Source organism: Schistocerca gregaria, chromosome 4, assembly GCF_023897955.1.
Source record: "Schistocerca gregaria isolate iqSchGreg1 chromosome 4, iqSchGreg1.2, whole genome shotgun sequence".
In the NCBI taxonomy this organism is placed as follows: Eukaryota; Metazoa; Arthropoda; class Insecta; order Orthoptera; family Acrididae; genus Schistocerca; species Schistocerca gregaria.
The window spans coordinates 645,709,653-645,729,750 of NC_064923.1; positions in this window are offsets into that span (position 1 = coordinate 645,709,653).

Below are 20,098 nucleotides of genomic sequence, written 5' to 3' on the forward strand. Positions count from 1 at the left end.
TCGCCCTCTACAGCTTCCACTGCTCTCCGTCTAATGTATAGTTCCATAATTAGTCTCCTGTCAGTCTATACACATTTCTTTTAATATCGTAAATATTATCTTCCATTTCACTCTATAGGAATCCATTTTTGAATCTATTAAAATGTATAAATATCCCTGTTGACTTTAACCACACAGTGTGTCTATGTCACGACTCATTCAATGGCGTCTCTTTTTCTCCTTCCCCTCCATATTCCAAACTGATACTCTGGCGAATTGTTATTTTGTATCTTGTTTAGTATTCTTCTCAGTTTTAATAGAATAACAACTTCTTCAGTACGAGATATATGACTGGTAGTATAGTAATCTATGCAATACTTTGGATTTGACTTCTTTGATATGGGTTCATGATTGTCTTAAGAAAACCTTCTGGTCATTTTTTGCACTATATATCTTGTTTATAAAGAATATTTATCTCTTCACCGCATCCGCTTTTAAAACCTTCAGGACTCCACAAGATATACTATCACTGCCTATTGCTTTCTATCCTCGTAGCCTGGTGTTGCTTTCTAAACTTCTCCTTTTTAATGTACTTGGATCAATTCCAGTGGTTTCTCATCCTTCTCTTCCTCCTCCTCTCCTCCTTTTTCTTAGTCTTCTAATTACGATACACCTTTCCGACGAAATGAATGACTGATAACGTAAATAGTTTCGAAAAGCAGGTTGAATTACATAGTATAACATGCTGTAGTAATAGTAGGTCGAACACCATCGTATGCAAGGCTGTAATGTAAGTTCTGGTATAAGGAAACAAGTTATTTTGCTAAGGCCGGATGTTCTACTGGAAAATCTGTTATTAGTTCACAATAACTAAGGGCTTTCTCTTAAGCAATTGTAAAAGGTGATTTTAACCCTTTATCACAGGGCTGAACAAATACATGACTGAAAAAATCGAATGAACGATTTAATTTTCAAGGAAAGATGGTTGCCAAAATGACACATACGGTGTAGAGGTCCATGTAAAAGGACATTTCACAAATATTTGTACCGTACCTTTTCATTAACGATTTGAGCGTCCGAAAAAAATATAATCACCTGTTAACGTTTCTAAACCATGCCTTTGCGTGACAGATGTATCGCGAGATTGTTCCCAAGAGAGAACGGACGGAAATTACCTAGCAGAACTGCGATAAGAAAGGAAATACAGCTGAATTTTTAAATGTTCTTAATCGCTCTACATACTCATTTTGCTATGACTCAAGTGTTGCTTCGGGAAGTTATTCTCGAAAATTTAGTAGGTAGTTGCAACTTCCTCCGACAATCCCCTCCGGCGTTAACTTTTGCTTGTTGCAGGTGTGCGCGGAACAAGAGTGAATATTTGAAGAAATAGGAATTAGGTGTCAGAACAGACTAATTCTGATTTAGAATTTTAGAATACTTTATTTTATATGTGTAAGATACTGCTTGTAAACTGAAATTATCTGGAGAAAGAGATACGGTCTCCTTTGGAAAGGAAGGGATATTAGGGTTTAACCTCCCGTCGACAACGATGTCATTAGAGACTGAGCGCACAGCCGGGTTGGGAAAGTATGGGGAAGGAATTCTGCCTCACATTTTCACAGCTATCGTCCCAACACTCACCTTTTGCGATTTAGGGTGAACCACAGAGAATCTAGATTTGGATGATCGGATAGGAATTTGAAACGTTATCTTCCTAGCAAGGTACCACTTTGTTTGGTTCTTATTAAAGCAGAAAGTTCGAGTCCAGGAGACAACGTTGCCTTGGGTGGTTAAATAATACTATATGACAGAATCACTAAACCTGTTACGAAATGCATTCTGCAGTAATCACGCATGCGAGACCCTTTTTTCCAGACAGTGCTCTACAGCTTGACAGTATTCATCATATCTCATTAAAATTTAAATAAAATGCTGCACTTTTTCGACTTCTTCTTTTTTGCGATAACAAGTTTTCCGCCGGCCGAGATGGCCGAGCGGTTCTAGGCGCTTCAGTCCGGAACTGCGCGACTGCTACGGTCGCAGGTTCGAATCCTGCATCGGGCATGGATCTGTGTGGTGTCCTTCCGTTAGATAGGTTTAAGTAGTTCTAAGTTCTAGGGGACTAATGACCACAGCAGTTGAGTCCCATAGTGCTCAGAGCCATTTGAACCATTTGTATGAAAATGTTTCAATAAAGTTAGTCAAGCTGACTGGTCTTTAGTAAGTGCTAAATAAGTTGTTTCAAATAATGTAATGTTTTAAAGTCAACATCCTTCTCATATCTGCGACACCACAACAAGTTTCATGATGAACTGCAGGTTGTCATTTCCTGTAAATGTCGTCATCTAATGATTGTCCTACTGAGACTAAGGAGACAGCCAGTGGACAAGTAAACGTGTGAAAGACAAAGTAATTCTGCGTCTCCTGCAATTACCATGAGTGTCGGGCGGTCCTAGACTCATCTAAAGAATTTCCGCCACCTTTTTTTTTTTTTTTTTTTTTTTTTTTTTTGCGAGTGTAGGTGGCTTACCGTCAACAGATATTTGACGAAGTAGATGGATCTATTTTCTAAGCCTGACAACTTAAGGTGTGTAATAAAGTGAATCTGTGCCTCTGGATGTGGCTGAGTATTTTTATCCTGTGCTGTGGCACACTAGTTCCTCTACTCCTTATTTATATCAGTCATTACGTCAGTTAAGTGCCTTGCCGCTCTTTGTTAAACTCATTGTAGATTAAATCTTGTTTCATTTCCCACCACCAAAGAAAAAAGGCTTTCATTTACATAGGAAGTGAACTGATTAACGACAGATGAAGAAATACTAAACGGTGAAGAGTTTGGTCTTCCTACTCTTTTTTGCATATGTTTAACACAATAATTACATTAGAAGGCGATGAATAATTACACCGCCACTCACCTGATGCTTCAGTCTTTCCACGTACCTAAGCGGCGCATTTTGGCACACGCATTAGGCTTAAGATGACATGTGCATTATTCAAGATGTACCGTCTCTGAGCAAAATTGCAAATTTCAAAATACAGTTCTCTCACTTAATAATAAACGAGCCAAAAGTTATGTTTGGGGCAAAAACAAAGCACCATTTGCGTTGACACGTATAATTTTGTCGAATGTAACTGGAAACATCGTAGAGGTACCGTGGCTATTAGCTATGGGACGCACAAGTACCTAAGTGCATAATCAAACGCTGTTCACGATGTCGAAAATGAAAATTTTGTGTTAAAGAGAAATCAGAGTTATTCGTATAATTATCTCGTCCATAAAGGACGGCATCATGGGGACTGCGATTGATACTTAAACATAAATAGAATCGTTTTCAGTGTCAGTCACGTGGTTATTGAACCACTACGTGTTTTGATGGCTCACGGTAAGGTGGAGAAATTATTTACATTCTTGGTGTTCGTGCAGAGAAGAGACGCCTCTTCACAACAGCATGCCAAGTGCGAGTGTAGAACAATTCTCGTTTCGATTTTGCTGATGATAAGACAGCTTTTTTTTCTTTCAGAAACAGCACTGCTGAAGTTAACAATGTAGACTATTCAGAGGTAATGTGTACTTACAGGTAAAGTGAACCCAAAACGACGCTTCATACTGCTATTTGTTGTATACGATCTTCACTGCACATGAGGCGTTACGCTGTTACTGTGTACAGATATGTTATTCAAATAAGTGATGTGGCTTCATTTACGTTTAAATTCAAAGATAAATAACGAACCTTATTTAAAAAATAGGGCCCACGAAACAGGTGAAAAAGTTATGCTGACTTGAAAGTGAAATTGCGTGTGACAGAGGAGGTGAAGAGGATGTGAGAAGCAGGCTAGCACAGCAAAGAGGGCAAAAAATGTCTGTGCTAGTGTTAAATGTAGGCCTTTATCTGAGGAAGGAATGCCCAAGAAAGTGCATTTGGAGCACAGAGCTGCGTGGAAGTGGATCACGGAACGCGGGAAAACCATAAAAGAAAATTGACGAGTGATATGTAGTGCATCAGAAGGATGTTGGAAATTATGTGAACTAATAAACAAATGAGGAGACCCTCCGTCAAATATTCGGGGAAAGGAATGTGTGGAAAACACTGACAAGAAGAATGGACATATGTGAAGACAAGAGGGGATATTTCATGGTACTTGAAGGGCTGTAGAGGGGTAAAAACTGTAGGGGAAGACAGAGATTGGAATATATTCATAAACACAATTGGGGACGTTTGATGCTATTCTGAAGCTGGCACAGGAGAAGAATTCGTGGCTGGATGCATCACACCAGTCAGAAGAATGACGACCGCCCCCTCCCCCCTTCCCCCCGAAGCCAAAAGAAGCTCAAAGATAATAAACAGCTTTGTCTTTCCTACAGCCTTACAGATCAATGACAAACACTACTGATAGACTAGGGTGTATACTTTCATTGCTGACAGTTTGCGTTAAATTGTGTATGTGTACCACTCCTTCTAAATACCAAGCACATGACTTCATTACGAGAGTAGGAAAGGAGATGAAAAAAGGAGGGAGGAGGAATAATCATAGCATTGTCTGCCTGACTGTGAAAGGGTATTGAGTTACTTATACGGGGCAATCAGTGTTCTCCTAGTTATTGGACTATAATTTCTTCGCGACTGTTTTCGGCAGGACAAATAACAAACCACGAGAAGTGTGAAACGGGTAGAGGATTAGGAGCCTCGACTGAACATCTGCTTTTTTACCCGTGCTTACGGGCCCGATGATATTAGGTACCGGCTGCTAGAAGCGCCAGTCATCGCTGCCCTGCTAACGAGACAGTCCGCTCCGCCCCAAGCTGGACTGACCACCGCGGGTTGTAAACAGCGGCTGTGTACTTCTGCATCGCCTGTCTATCAGTACCTGTGACATTAAAATTAGTGGTCTCGTTTTCTCGGGACCATTGTGCATCAATATGTCTTCATGGTAATGGAATGTTACACAAGAGAATTGATTCTACTAAAAGCGGGCATAATATGACCATTAATCCTAGAGCACTAAAACCTCGCCGGCCGATGTGGCCCAGCGGTTCTACGTGCTTCAGTCCGGAACCGGGCGACCGCTACGGTCGCAAGTTCGAATCCTGCCTCGGACATGGATGTGTGTGATGTCCTTAGCTTAGTTAGGTTTAAGTAGTTCAAAGTTCGAGGGGACTGATGACCTCAGATGTTATGTCCCATAGTGCCCAGAGCCATTTGAACCATTTTTGAACTAAAACCTCGTAAAAACTACCACTGCAGTTGGTATCTCTTCGTGGTTCCTGTCAGTTTGAACACATGAGCGACAGAAGCTCTTGAGTACCTTCATGGAAAACATAGTTGCTAACAACGGAGCCGGCCGTTGTGACCGAGCGGTTTTAGACGCTTCAGTCCGGAACCGCGCTGCTGCTACGGTCGCAGGTTCTCAATCCTGCCTTGGGCACGCATGTGTGTGATGTCCTGAGGTTAGTTAGGTTTAAGTAGTTTCTAAGTCTAGGGGACTGATGACCTCAGATTTAACATCGCATAATGCTTAGAGCCACTTGAACCATTTGTTAACAACGGCTGAATTACCTGAGTCCAGTGGTTTTCTGGCACTGGTGCCAAGTAAATATCATTAATCTTTAATAACGGCGTGCCTGTTTTCTAATAGTCGACATACTTATTTCATCGCATAAAATTAATCTCACTGGGGCATCGTATGTAAAATAGCAAGCAGTTACAGTTAGAAGAGTGTTAGCTTCTATCACACTGGGCCTCTTCAGTGCTAATCTCGTCTTTTGCTATTGAAATTAGCTGGGTGGTACTGAATTTGACTTCGACACTAACATACTGGGTGATTTGCTTCAAGAAGCTGATAAAGACACAGGCAGTGGACAGTTTAGTGAAGAATAAGTTTTTCCTCAAGAAGTTAATTTTTTGTGTACAGATGACAGTGATGTAGATCCAGACGTAGAAGTAGCAAATGCACAATGGGATGAAGAGGCCCTACTATTGGATTCATATTAATTATAATAATTTTTAATTAGTGCTTAGCATAATGTATGACGTTTCCCAATTTCGAGTAATAAGTGTTCATTATAGGGTATAAAACAAGGCATTTTGTACTTTATCTAACGTACCATTGTAGATCTAATAAGTGTAGCTAACTAGCGCACAGCATATAAATTATGACTTACTTTGCATAACGTTTGGAGTAGTAAAATTTACGATTGTTTAGCAGTAACGAAAATTTTCTTCGCTTTACTGCTCTGGGATTAAACTGGTTGTAAAGGTCGGTAACGGAAATAAGATCGTCACTTGTGAAGAAAAAGCGATGCAGAGAAACTATTATGCTGGTCAACATTGTTCTCTCGTAATGGACAATAATTCTCAGTTCTTAGGGAAAACTAAAAAAGTGTTCAAATGTGTGTGAAATCTTAATGGACTTAACTGCTAAGGTCATCAGTCCCTAAGCTTACACGCTACTTAATCTAAATTATCCTAAGGACAAACACACACACATTCCCGAGGGAGGACTCGAACCTCCGCCGGGATCAGCTGCACAGTCCAAGACTGCAGCGCCTTAGGGAGTACTGTTACGAGAAGTTCTTGTGATAAGTATGAAAATAAGCCCACGTAAGGAGTTCTTGCTGTTCTGAAATGAGGGGCAATAACTAACTACACACGACGAATTGCGATGAGAGCATATATGAAATTTAATTACATTGAGCTTGGTTATCGGTTTCTAAGGTCGAAGCGTATGGCAACGGAGGATCGTTAGGTACTGCGGCGGTTGACATACCGGTGTGCCTTGAAAAACTGCGCTGAATTTCTATCTGTAGCTAACGACGAAGGTTACATAAATGATCGACAAAATTAGAAATGCATATATTAGTTAAATCTCAACCGATTTCGTATTTATTTTCAGCTCGAGACTACAGGTTACATTAACATCTCTTAGCAACGCCTTTATTAGTCAGCAAGTTTCACCTTAGTCGATGGATGGCAGCATTAGTACCTCTGACAACCTGGCCGACGAAGTACATGCGGTTAGACTGCATTGCGAATGCGAGGTGTATTGCTCCATTATCCACTCGCGTTTTCATCAAAATGTCGAAGCTTAAATAGTTGTATTTCTCAAGCGTAACGACCTCTGACAAGTATTTTTCACTGCCACTTTGCGAAGTAGCGTGAGTGCCGATCGTCAGTTAAGCTCATAAGAAAGTTAGGAAATATTTATTTGTTATAACACTTTAACAATACTGAATTTCAAATATTTTTAACACTTTTATGTAAATTGTATTTGATTATATCTAGACGGATCTTGGTCTAAATTAGCCTGCTGAAAACATACGTAGTGTGTATCCTTACTTGCTTGTAGACACTGGCGATAACTTTATTTTATCCTTACGATAAAAAATGCCATTAGCAATGTCTGTAAGCAAATAAGGATCACATGTGTTTTCAACAGGTGAACGTGATGCTTTTACACCATTATCTATCTAGATGTTAATATTCTGAATCAGCAATCATTTGTCTGGTAAGTTGTCGTCCTCTATTGTATAATATCCTGTGTCCATTTAACCATAGCTATAGACAGAGCGTCGTCCTCAACAGTCGTGTGTTACGTATGATTATTATTTGTGTGTCTGCTGCTACAGATCTTTCCACCTAAAGCTCGTTGCAGCGCCAAGCAAAATATCCACGGATTCTTAGCAAACAACCCACCAAACGGTCCATTTCTGAAATACGTAATTTGCTCCTCTATTTCTTGTAGTACATATGAAATTTGATCTTTATCTAACTATTTAAGCTCTTCCTATAGCATTACAATTCAAATAAGTCCAGTTCCTTCTTATCTCGTCTCGCTTCTGCACAATTATGTGCTCCTGCTATGCGACTAAGCGAAGTCTCGCAGTATTTAAGATAATGGGCTCGAATACTGAAGTAATGGCTTCAAATTCACACCCATCAATTTTTTTAAATTTATTGGCTTTTGGGACGTTCCCACACGGTTATCTCCAAAGTGTAACGACAATTATGACTATACGGACTCAAGAACCACAAAACATCCAGTCCCTGAGCGGAGAAAATCTTTGGCCCGGCCGCGAATCGAACCCAAGTACCTTTGGTTAACAATACGCCGCGCTGATCACGCAGCTACCGAGGCGGACCATCCGTCAATTCATCCTTCCATCTAGATTTTGATTTTGTGTTATTTTCCTCAAACGCATCACAAAAATGTGAGCACGTTTCTTTTGAAACGGGTATCTCGTGCTTCATCTCTAACGATCTCGACATAAACAAGGAGTAAGATAATAGCACTCCTTTCCTACTGCAAGGCGCACAAAGTTTCAGACATTGATTCTCAATTATGCGTCAATATTTGGTACCAAGAAATCGTTTCAGCTGAAGAAAGCTTACGTTTATCTTGTGCAATTTTGCTTTCCGGATAGTTTAAATTCTTCACTTATCCTTTCCATTATTTCTATTTTGCAAGTCGTCAGTCTTATTTGCATTATTACACGTCACCTTTGCATGTACATTTATCTCAGTCCCAATTCTGTGCTAATATATCCATTTGGTCCAGTCATTGTGTAAGTCTTCCTTCCATTTGACGAGAAGGACCAAATGTTCATGACTTCTTAGTGAATACTTCTAGAGCGAAAGACTGCTTCTCGTTTTGCTCTTCTTTCTTCAAAAAGTCATCTTCCGTCAGAGCTACAACCTAGATATTCGTTCCGGAGGAGGAATTCATGCAGTGAAATGACCTAGCTTGACTGGCTCTAAGTTATGACGGGTTTAGTAAAGAAGCCTCCATAATTCTGAGCAAATAATATTATATTCGCCTTCTATATTTTTTTCACTTTTAAATTTGCTCTTTCAAATTAGATTCCGAAATGTATGTTAACAGTCGGAATTGAGTGTCACAGTGAAGCCAAATAATGTTTTTAATACGACAGATACTTAATCTCTTTTACCCAGTTACCGACACGTAGCAATAGGTTGTATGTTGGCTTTATAATGCAGTACGCCGGAGTTTCAGTTGTCTTTTACCATAATCTTTGCAGTGGAGCTCTGCTGTGAGATATTGTGCTTGATATATGCGCATCATATTTATAACAGTTAATTGCATATCCGGTGATTCCCAGTTAATTTTAGCGAACAAGGCAACAAAGTATGCAAGTGTGTAGCTCATGACTTTTTTACGTTTTTATCATCTTTCATTGCACAAATCAATCTACAGTTGCATAACAGGTCTGAAAGTGCCTTTTTTCAGTGGAAGTCACTTTACACCCTTATTCTTCAATTTCACTTATCAAAGCAAACTTGTCCATCTTTTCAGCAAGTAATGAAATTGATTCGGAAAATGTGAGACAGCATTTCGAATCCACTCTACATGTCAGGGTGTTCAACAGAATGGATTTTAACAGATCTACTGATTGTCTTTCAAGTTCGACCTGCAACTTCAATTGATCTCTTCTTAAGCGCCAGAAAATTTCACATCTCTATTGACTAAAGAACATCTCAATAATCTGCTTAGCTTTCCAGATTGCCGTTTTAAAGGAATAATAGCGTTAAGGCTGCAGTGGAATAGTAGAATTCTTATTCGTCAAGTGTCCGTGCATAGTCGTGACAGCTTGCTTCGCCCTCAACCGTGTAGATATGTAGTTTATTTATTCTCCCGTATTAACTATTAATATTGTTAAAGATTTGTTGTTATGTTAAGGAAAATGCTAGATTACGTAAACATCCAAATAGGTGTTATGTTGTTTTAGTTAAGAGACAGGCTGGTGGAAGGTGGAAACATAAAGTTTTTTGGACTGTTCACGCATGCGGACAGATATTTGCATAAAAATGCATCCATCATTCGCGACGAAAGAGAGGTGTCATTAAAAGGCCGCCCGGAGTGGCCGCGTGGTTAGAGACGTCATGTCACAAATTGCGCGGGCCCTCCCGCCGGAGATTCGTTCAAAATGGTTCAAATGGCTCTAATCACTATGGGACTTAACATCTGAGGTCATAAATCTCCTAGACTTAGAACTACTTAAACCTAACTAACCTACGGACATCACACACATCCGTGTTCGAGGCAGGATTCGAACCTGCGACCGTAGCAGCAGCGCGGCTCCGAACTGAAGCGCCGAAGGTTCGAGTCGTCCCTCGGGCATGGGGTGTGTGTGCTGTCTTTAGCGTAAGTTAGTTTAAGTAGTGTGTAAGTCTACGGACCGATGACCTTAGCAATTTGGTCCCTTAGAAATTCACACACATTTGAACATAAGAATTTCTATGCTTGAATAACTGATCCGAATTATAGCATCTGAAGCAGGACCTCGACAAAAATGACTATTCACGAAAAGATGAAAACAATGTTCTACGACTAAATAACAGCAGGACAGAGGGTAACGATAAAACACAGCGATGAATTACACAGTTTCTCTCTCCTTTATCGAAAAAGTAACCGATAAGATTGCAAAGGCATTACAGAAACGTAACATTAGACCAGTTTTTAGACCAACTAGGAAAATTTATCAATCACTTTGATCTGTGAAGTATAAACGCCCTCCTCCGTAAGCAAGTGAAGCTCAACATTGGAACTACCAAGTGGTACGTGAATACACGGCTGAAGAACGTGAGAGTCTTTGCCGATCAGGGAGAATAGCTGTAGCAGAGCAAATCGTGAATTTTTCTGAAACTACAGTTTCATCTACAACTACGAACTGCTATGCACAGCTGTTCACAGAAGCCATGGAGATGATTTTGACAGGAAAGAAGTAGCAGTGAAACTTAGTGATATACATGATCAGTGACTCTAGGTAATCGATAGATAAGTTTTATCTTTGACAGACGACAAACGATAATGAGGTTTTATCTCTGAAAAGGATTATCTCTGCCGGCCACGTGTTAATACGGCCATGCTCCTTTTTTTAATACAGTATTTACATCGCTTTCCGGAGACAGACCCGTCACTCGGCAATACTCAGAGGAACAAGGAGCACATCTGAAGAAATCCAGCGCAGCTCTGTAAGAAACCTTGGGAATGGAAAAATTTCAAGGACCACGGCCATACAACCTGGAAGACTAACCAGCAACTAACACGGCCTGTCATGAAAGCCTTCACTGCATGGTTTTCAGAATACTCTACGGCCATACAATCTGGAACACTAACCAGCAACTAAGACAACATGTCATGAAAGCCTTCACTGCATGTTTTTCAGAATATTCTAAACCGACGCACAAAGATTTAGCTAATTTCATCCTGAAATAAGGATTTTTATTACTGAATCCTGCCACAGTTAGCGCACATGTAGCAAGCAGGAGAAGGGTTTTTACCAACACAGATCATTCTGTACGCGTTTTGTCCGCGACTCGGCACGAAAGGATGCTCACATAACAAGTCTTAAAATCTTAGTTCTTTCATTTGGAAATTAAAGAACACATCAGGACGCCGTCGACGCCTTTTGGTGAACTGCAGGCTAACGTTCGACTTCCCCACTACAAGCCTAACTTGGGCCATCCATCTTGTGTAGCGCGACGGTATTTGTGTGTTGACAGTGACTCAGGCGATTCATCTTGACTGGTTGATTACCTGGCGTCGCACAGTTACTGATTTATCCCAATTTTATAAATCATTGGATAGCAAATGGTGTGAAATCTCTCAACAGCGTAAATAAAAGTGTCTTGTTTTGAAAGTATCAAACCCGGCGTAGATTATAATGAAAATTCTTTCACATATTTTCTTCAAAGTTAATTTAACACAAAACTGGAGTGTATACAATACTTTTACTCTCGTCTCCTAGTACAAGAATAAATAAATTCGTCGGTGAGCCTACCCGTGAGCTAGCAACACACGCACTGCACACACACAGCCAGAGGTGCCTTAATAGTTTATTTTCCAGCAGTTAAACCGTGTAGGTACTAAGTTTCGCTGAAATAATTGAGGCGTTGCACAGTTGTACTTACATATCACCACTTTCCCATCCTCACACATATAGGCTTTTTAAGGATTGTCTTACTCCCACGAGAATTTCTCCTAGTATAAGTCGTAAGTATGCAAAACCTTGATAAAATTGTTCCAGGCGTTCCAGAGCTGGAAAAAGCACGCATGAGCTAACAGTCCCTCTCTCTCTCTCTCTCTCTCTCTCTCTCTCTCTCTCTCTCTCACACACACACACACACACACACACACACACATACGCACGCACAAGCGCGCGTTTATTTGTGTTGTTGCAGCATTCCACTCTAGTCTATTCTGTGCAGTCCTCTTCATCTCTGTACAACTGCTGCAGTACACACCGATTTGAATCTGCTTACTGTATTCCAGCCTTGGTTTTCCACTAAAAGTTTTTGCTCTCTACACTTTCTCCATAAACAAACTGTTCTTCTGCAAGTACAATATATTTAAATGTTATAGCGGATATTTTTCTTGCGTATTTTATTGGGTTTTCGTGTGCTTTGAATTGCATTCTAGCCTCAACAACCACAAATAACTTATTCAAAATGGTTCAAATGGCTCTGAGCACTATGGGACTTAACATCTATGGTCATCAGTCCCCTAGAACTTAGAACTACTGAAACTTAACTAACCTAAGGACAACACACAACACCCAGCCATCACGAGACAGAGAAAATCCCTGACCCCGCCGGACGCGGGAAGCGAGAACGCTACCGCACGACCACGAGATGCGGGCAATAACTTATTGTTTTCTTCATTATTTTATTGTGATTTTAATTCTCTCTGACTATCTATGCTTGAATAACTGATCCGAATTAAAGCATCTCTCTACCAGAGAGTAAATAAAGAAATATTTCATTTCCTCTTGAAGAAGTCTGAGCAGTATGGTAACTTTTACACGCCTAAAGAAAATTCTAGCTAGGTTTCTGTTTAAAATGAAGAATGGTCTCATCCAATCGACATCTGAACGTCAGAAGGAAGGATTTTGAACGCATCATATCGTATTTTTTCTGTTTTCCGATAAGCAAAATCGGATGGCTGGAGAAGTATCTGAACCCCACTTCCTCTGGATACGATTCTTGTGTTATTCCACCTTCCATTCGAGATGACTATGGAGGACTTCATAATCATGTATTTCTGTTGCTAGATGGCTAAACTGTGGGAATTTTACGGTCAGTGAAGATAAGGGGATAGAAAATGTACAGGATCACAAGGTGAAGTAACGGTTTGAGGAATAATCTTCCTTTAAATGCGAACATTTGATGTTAGGCTTAACCATTACTGTTATTGCTACCGAATAAAACAACAAGTTTATTGTTACGAGACGCTTAATTTTTAGCCACTACGTTTTTCAAAGGTTTAAACCTCCATCATCAGATGGATTTACAGTTGTTAGTACGACATATGTGTGATGTGTTACGACTCTGGGGCACTTTCTCCAGTTGTGACACGTTCCTTTCTCTGTCGTAATACATCACATGTAAACTGTCATACTTTGTAGACAAAAATGGTATCCAGATACACGCTATCTTTGTTTACAGAGTGCCACAGTTTACATGTGGTGTATTACGACAGAGAAAGGAGCTCATGAGCACTGTCTCAGTGCCACAGATTACCGTAACGACGTGAAACAACACATACAGGTCGTACTAACTCGCGCAAATCCACCTGATGATGGAAGTTTAAATTTTCGAAACGCATTGTTAACACAAATATAAAGAGTGACTTGTAACAAACAGTAAACGTGTTTCATTCGAATAACCTTCCTGTATTCTATCTAAAAGGTGCTGTAAAGTTACCAGATATCACTTACCTCAACTAGATAGTCTATAAATTCAACATCCTACTGATGCATGAGATTCTAAAACCTCTAGTTCAGTAAGTTGGAAAGTATTAAATATGTGGTCAGAAATATTACAGGGGAATGTTTCGAAACAGGACGATTTTCTTTTTATGAGATTCTTAAAGCACTTATACTCTAGTCACGCTGTAAAACGATTGAATTATGACTAGCGTAAGGACAACAACAAAAACATGTGCGAAATTACAGCTCTTTATGACTACATCGCTTTTACCGCAATCCATTCGCTCGTGAACAAAAGAGTGAATGATAAATTACACCATCCACTGTTCATAACTTTCAGTGTACATATGCAGATGAAGACGGTTATTGGTTATTACTAAAGCTCACGTAAGCTCAACCGAACGATTCCAAATGATGAGTATTAGCGATTTGTTTTCTTAACTACTCGAGATTTTAGAGAAAGCCGTTGGGAAAGAATATGCTAACACCATCCCTTTCGTGAAAAATTGCGGTGTTCCGCTGTGAACTTTATTCGTTAACAGGAGATGAAAATATCACAAGCAGCCTTGTTCTTTAGGAGCAATATTTTTTCTAAATTTCAGGAAACACTGATATTTTACTTTTCGGAATATGTTTGCCCTGCCGCATAAACATCCATTTCATTTGCAATTCCCGAGACTATAATAAGAATTTATGTATCCTGAAACACAAACTTCTCAATGCAGTGTGCGCAATAAAATAAAAGGAGAAAAACAACACAAGATATGTGTTTCGTGAGACGACTAGCGGTTAGAGCCGTTTCGGCGTTGACACTGGTTAAAAAGATAAATTAACATTGCTATTCATTTATCAATATGAAGTTGTTCTACTAAGCAGCGACGGAATAACCTGTACTCATGTGGGCCCGTTGTGTCGTATTTGTCATATAAGGACATTATATATTATGTTATGAGACTAAAGAAGCAGCTGTGTTTCAATATATTGTTTAATACTGTAGGCTTATTTCTCCGTGGTTGCCAACATCAGGTTACATCATGTTCTCTTGATACCGATGTGACATAGATGTCTCAGTTGCTATCACACTACTGGGTACTTTGCCTCTTTTACCTTTTTGGGACTACAGCAGATGAGAAAATTTTGTTGGAGCAGTCATTTGTGTACACTCAGCTGGAGAGTGAAAATCTCATTCATAGCTGTATTGACAGTTGGGCCAGCTATATGATCTTTCTGGACGAACATCGCTGATCCAGCTGTCAGTGTACCTGTCACGAAATGCCATTATGAAATAAACTTTCATAATTCGACAACTACACAAGTAACTGCTCTAACAAAAGTTTAGCATCTACAATAGCTTCAACAAGTTAAAAGGAGCAAAGTTACCCTGTAGTGTGACAGCAACTGAGACATCTGTGTCACATCGGTATCAAGAGCACAATATGTAACCTGATGATGGCAATCACGCAAAAATAAGCCTATATTATTAAACAATATATTGAGATACAACAGCGTCTTTGGTGTCATAAGATAATATACAACGTCCTTATATTACAGAGTACTGAGTTAACAAGAATGTGATAGATGCGAGGTAACAGGGATGCTCTTTATTTATCTATTTAAATGTGAAGTTCCGTAGGACCAAATTGAGGAGCAAATCTCCAAGGTCATGGAACGTGTCAGTACATAAACTTACAACATAAAAAGTAATAACAGATAAAAATAAATGTTCATGAACCTGAAAGAAAATCAGTCCATAAGTTTAAGCAAACGATATGAGCAATACAATGAGAATCATCTTAATTTTTCAAGGAGTGACCCATGAGGAAACTCTTCAGTTTCGATTTGAAAGCATGTGGATTACTGCTAAGATTTTTTAATTCGAGTGGCAGCTTATTGAAAATGGATGCAGCAGTATACTGCACACCTTTTAGCACCAGAGTTAAGGAAGTCCAATCCAAATGGAGGTTTGATTTCTGCCGAGTATTAACCGAGTGAAAGCTGCTTATTCTAGGAAATAAACTAATATTGGTAACAAGAAACGACAATAAGGAATATACATATTGAGAGGCCAATGTCAAAATACCCAGACTCGTGAAAAGAGGTCGACAAGAGGTTCGTGAACTCACATCACTTGTTGCCCGAACCGCCCGTTTCTGAGCCAAAAATATCCTTCTAGAATGGGAAGCGTTACCGCAAAACATAATACCATACGACATAAGTGAATGAAAGTAAGCAAAGTAGACTAATTTATGTGTCGAAATATCACTCACTTTAGATACCGTTCGAATAGTGAAAATGGCAGTATTAAGTCTTTGAACAAGATCCTGAACGTGGGCTTTCCACGACAGCTTACTATCTATCTGAACACCTAGGAATTTGAACTGTTCAGTTTCACTAATCATTCTGTGAGATTAAAACGTCAGGTTTTGTTGAATTGTCTGTTAGGAACTGTAAAAATTGAGTCTTACGGTGATTTAACTTTAGTTTATTTTCTACAAGCCATGAACTGAGGTCATGTACTGCTCTACTTCAAACCGAGTCAATGTTGCACACAACATCCTTTACTATCAAGCTAGTGTCATCAGCAAACAGAAATATTTTAGAGTTACCCATAATACTAGAGGGCATATCATTTATATAAGTGACGAACAGGAGCGGCCCCAATACTGATCCCTGCCCCCCCCCCCCCCCCCCAACTTGACAGTACCCCACTCAGAACCCACATCACAGCCGTTATCAACATTGTGAATAATGACCTTTTGCTGCCTGTTGTTAAAGTAAGAAGTGAACCAGTTGTGAGCTACTCCCCTTATTCCATAATGGTCGAACTTCTGGAGCAATATTGTGTGATCAACACAGTCAAATGCCTTTGTTAAATCAAAAAATACGCCAAGCATTCGAAACTTTTGGTTTATCCCATCCAGTACCTCACAGAGAAAAGAGAATATAGCATTTTCAGTTGTCAAACGACTTCTAAAGCCGAACTGTACACTTGATAGCAAATCGTGTGGTATAAAATGACCAATTAACCTTATATACACAGCCTTTTCGATTACTTCTGCAAACACTGATGGCATATAAATAGGTCTAAAATTATCTACATTATCCCTTTCTCCCTTTTTATAAAGCGGCTTTACTACTGAGTACTTTAATCGCTCAGGAAACTGACCATTCCTAAAGGAAAAATTACAAATATGGCTAAATACAGGGCTAACATGTGCAGCGCAGTACTTTAATATTCTACTAGACACTCCATCATAACCATGAGAGTCCTTAGCCTTCAGTGATTTGATTATTGTCTCAATCTCCCTCTCGTCTGTCTCACAGAGGAATATTTCAGACGTCAATCTTGGAAACGCATTTGCTAAGAAATTTATATGATTTGCTGTAGATACTAAATTTTTATTTAATTCACCACCGATGCTCAGAAAATGGTTGTTGAATACTGTACATATATCTGATTTATCAGTAACAGAAATATTATTACTGCAAACTGACTTTGTATCGTCAACCTTGTGCTGCTGACCAGACACTTCCTTCACAACTGACCACAAGGCTTTAATTTTATCCTGTGAATTAGCTATTCTATTTGCATACCACATACTTTTTGCCTTGCTAATAACATTTTAAGCACATTACAATACTGTTTGTAATGGGCTACTGTAGCTTGATTGTGACTACTTCTAACATTTTGATATAATTCCCGCTTTGTTCCACATGATATCCTTATCCCACTAGTCAGCCAACCGGGCTGTCAATTACTGCTAGTACCCCGTTCAGAATGTTCTAATGGAAAGCAACTCTCAAAGAGAATGAGAAATGTGTTATGGAAAGCATTGTATTTATCATCTATATTATTGGCACTATAAACATCTTGCCACTCTTGTTCCTTGACAAGTTTTGAAAAACTCTCTATTGCTGTTGGATTAACTTTCGTACGTAGTTTGTAATTAAATACGACATTAGTTAGAGCACAAAAACCGTTTAATGTTAAAATTTGTGCATCATGGTCTGAAAGGCCATTCACCCTTTTACTAACAGAATAGCCATCCAGTAATGAAGAATGAATAAAAATATTGTCTATGACTGTGCTACTGTTCCCCTGCACCCTAGTTGGAAAAAACACAGTTTGCATCAGATCATATGAATTTAGGAGATCTACCAACATCCTTTTTCACGTACAAAATTAATATTGAAGTCAGTTGCGACTGTGTTATTCGGACAGTATAAAGTAATAAACTAACAGTTCGTTAGCAGTTGCGACCCTATTTATGCATCTTGAGAAGGCGAAACAGATTCCGCAGTGGCCTGTGTGCGGAAAGTTGAAGAGGAAGTAACGGCAAGATTTTTATTTACGGGCAACTTTAACAGTTAGAATTAATTCCGTGTTCGAAATCAATGACACGAAACGGGGGTAGTTCGTCCACTAAGATCACAACGAGAGCTCCGAATGGAAAATGTTAACGAAGTTCGTTACTGGAGACGAAGACAAGTGTTATGGAGTTCGAGACAGGGATGCCAAGTGTTCACGAGATCCTTCGTGATGAGGCGGCCTGCGCGCTCGGATAAGCATCTTCCTTCCCGACACGGCAGGACGGGCGCCGCTCTTCCGGCTCTAATTGATAGAACTGCTCGCCATGTGAGCGGAATGGAGTATTTGTCAGGCGGGGCGGCGGCGCTGGCGGCGGCGGCGACGGCTCTCCATGCGGCTCACGCAGAGTCGCAGATCGCGCATCCCGGCAGCAGCACCAGACCGCCGGCCGTGTGTTCCGTAACGACCTTTACGCCAGTCGCTTTCGAAATGCGCGCCGCCCTATTCTGGCCATTACGGCGAGAGCGCACCCGTCGCCCCCGCGGCGAGGCGATATTTTTGCGGACCGAGTGTCCGGCGCCGTGAAGAACGCTCGCGTGTTTATTTTAATGGCTCATTTATGGCCGGGTTCGCTGATGCGGTGCCGCTCCGAGCGCGCCCTGTCCGGCGGCCGGGCGGAGGTGGAGCGAGTGGGGAAGGCGGGAGGGGGAAAAAAGTACAAATGGTGCCGGGTGCAGGTGGCGTCGCGGCGTTCTTTATGCGGGGGCGGCGTCGCGGGGGCGGCGTCGCTTGTCCGCCGCCGCTCGGCTCTCCGGCGACTCGTCGGCCCTGCCGGCCTCTAGGGTCCTCGTGCGGCTGTGGCGACCCTCGGGCGCGGATTAGTTTGAAATATGCCGCCAGGTGCGAAAGTGCCATTCCGGACACTCGACGGTCGACGCCCTGACGTAGCGCCGTCGAGTGCGCCTCCCTGCCGGGTGGCTTCCACTAGCAAGTCGCGCAGCGCAGATGAATACCCGGAAGAGCCACATTAAGCATGGCCACCTGCCGTTTGCAGCAGCGTACACGGCAGCTGCACGAGCTGGGAGCTCTTCCGATGTGGCTGCATCTTTCCTCAGTCCTAAGTAATGATCTATCACGAGCATTCCCCTACGATATTCTATGCCACCTGCGTCAGGTGGTGCTGAGGCCGCATAGAGCTACCCACACGCGGTGAAGATAGTGCACGAGACAACACGCTTTGCATGAGCCGTAACAGCAACACCTGTCACCGCTAGACACAAGCACACCAGGCAAAAAAAGTATATATGTGGTGTCCGTTCTTTCGGAGATGTCCGAAAGAATATATATAGGGTTATTACAAATGATTGAAGCGATTTCACAGCTCTACAATAACTTTATTATTTGAGATATTTTCACAATGCTTTGCACACACATACAAAAACTCAAAAAGTTCTTTTAGGCATTCACAAATGTTCGATATGTGCCCCTTTAGTGATTCGGCAGACATCCAGCCGATAATCATGTTCCCCCCACACTCGGCGCAGCATGTCCCCATCAATGAGTTCGGAAGCATCGTTGATGCGAGCTCGCAGTTCTGGCACGTTTCTTGGCAGAGGAGGTTTAAACACTGAATCTTTCACATAACCCCACAGAAAGAAATCGCATGCCGTTAAGTCGGGAGAGAGTGGAGGCCATGACATAAATTGCTGATCATGATCTGCACCACGACCGATCCATCGGTTTTCCAATCTCCTGTTTAAGAAATGCCGAACATCATGATGGAAGTGCGGTGCGGCACCATCCTGTTGAAAGATGAAGTCGGCGCTGTCGGTCTCCAGTTGTGCCAAGAGCCAATTTTCCAGCATGTCCAGATACACATGTCCTGTAACGTTTTTTTCGCAGAAGAAAAAGGGGCCGTAAACTTTAAACCGTGAAATTGCACAAAACACGTTAGCTTTTGGTGAATTGCGAATTTGCTGCACGAATGCGTGAGGATTCTCTAGCGCCCAGATTCGCATACTGTGTCTGTTCACTTCACCATTAAGAGAAAATGTTGCTTCATCACTGAAAACAAGTTTCGCACTGAA